The sequence below is a fragment of the Eimeria maxima genome, genomic scaffold (genome assembly GCF_000499605.1).
Source record: "Eimeria maxima Weybridge genomic scaffold, Emw_scaff98, whole genome shotgun sequence".
In the NCBI taxonomy this organism is placed as follows: Eukaryota; Apicomplexa; class Conoidasida; order Eucoccidiorida; family Eimeriidae; genus Eimeria; species Eimeria maxima.
In genome coordinates this window covers 1-2,097 of record NW_013564053.1, presented here as the reverse complement: position 1 = coordinate 2,097, position 2,097 = coordinate 1, and positions in this window count along the sequence as shown.

Below are 2,097 nucleotides of genomic sequence, written 5' to 3'. Positions count from 1 at the left end.
TGGGGGGGAGGGGGGGGGGAGGGGGATACAGCGTTTCTAGTAGCCATTGTTATAGATAAACACAAAATATGTCCCCGTTTTCTTTTTGATTCTATATGATGATTGATTGTTTTATGATACATCTGCACTTCAAGAGTTAGTAGTGGGTCACCCAGGGACAGCATCTCCAGGAGGCGCTCGACCGCCCTTCCTACACTCTGCCCTCCTATTTGATGCAAAAAATATATAATTTATATTATTAGTTGTTTTATTCTTTGTTTTTGTTCTTCGTAGAAAAACCTCTGAATATTGTGTTAATATACGGCGTATGATAGGATTAGCGGTGGTGCTCTATACGCTGCCTGTGGCACACAGCAATAGGCGTCAAAGGCGCACGGAGCAGACCTTAGGAAGTCGTAAAAAAGTTTTAACAATATCCTAATAAAAAGTTTAAAGAATAGAACCTAACAGCATATACAGGGGTGGTATTTGAGGATATGTTTGCTGTCTAGCAGGATTTTCTTCCCCCGTCAGGTAGATTATGGTGATTCGCATTGCTTTGCTGCATGCGTGGCAAGTTTTACTTAAAGTAGGATCAATTAAAACGGCAAATGTGGCATTAAATAAATAATTTTATTAATAAATGTTTAAATTTGTTATAAGAAAAACGAGAAGAGTCTTCTTCTTGGGGGCATACCATACTTTTAATTGTCTGCAGCACATCACCCCTAGCACGAACATGGATACAGGCAATAAATACCTCTACAATGAAGTCACAACCTCCTTAGAAGGGTAACTACGATTATTTATTTAATTTATAATTTAAATTGTTGCTAAGACACTTATATCTGGTTGCAAACCGCGTATTAGTCGCCACAGACATAGGGAACTACGATCTACTCTAAGGGTTAATCAAATAGAAAGATAGGAAATTCAAGCATTATGCATTTGTTTATTCATACTGCATGTATATTTATTTATGCATAAAGCATGCATAAACTTGAAGGGAAGGAGTTCCTTTTTCTAGTTTTGGAACGGCTCGCAAGGATAATACGTGCATACAGTCCCAAGTTTACTTGTTATTGAAGGCGGAAAGCTTATGTATATGCTAGTACGCATGCCTTTTTGTACGTTTTTTTCATTATGAATAAGCATAGTATTATTATATTTACTTGTTATAATTATCTATAATTATACTTAAGCATACAGGTGTAATAATTACTTTGAATTATTAGATTCACTGAATGAATATTGAAATTAAGAAGATAAATGAAGGAAAACTTGCAGTTCATTAAATACATTGAGGCAGGCTGCATGCATTTCCCCTTTTTATACAAATACATCTCTCATTTCTTTATTATTTGCCTATTAAAGGATATTTGTTGTAAGCAATAAATCGTATTCTTTGTCTTCTTTGTTGTATACACCAAGGAAATAGTGATTAAATGCTATTAAATCAATTAATCATCATTTTCTTTTTGCTTTCTACTCATGGAAGCCTCCGTTAGTCTGTGTCTATCCAACGGCCTGCGTTTGTTGATGCTGGTGCGGTTGCAGCTGCAGCAGCAACAGCAGCACCTGGAACTCGTCTGTTTCCTAGCAGCAAACCATTTACTGTTGCAACTAGTACCATTCGTCAACCAACATTCGTGCATGCAGCAAAACGGGCTGAATTGATCAGTAGGGTCTAGGGTTTAGGATGGTTTAGGGTTTAAGAGGGTTTAGGGTTTAGGATGGTTCGTTGCTGCTACATTGTTCCTAGCTAACTGCATAAATGCATTTCCTGCGTAAGCAGCAAACCCTAACACAATTAGAACTCCAAGAGGCGATAAAGGAACAACAAATTAGTTAAATAAATTAATAACAAGTAAAATAAAAGGTACGTTAAAAAAAGGAAAAAAAAGTCCTCCCTCTTATGACTAACAAAAGGCATTCATAACGCCAATCGCCATAAAAAAATAAGAAAGAACTAAATTAACCATTAAGAAGGACATTTAAATAATATATGTTTACATACATTTGTGTATATATATTTATACACATTTGTATATTTATATTCACGTTCTTATTTGTATTGATGTACACCTACACCTACACAGGAAACTTTATATATATTAT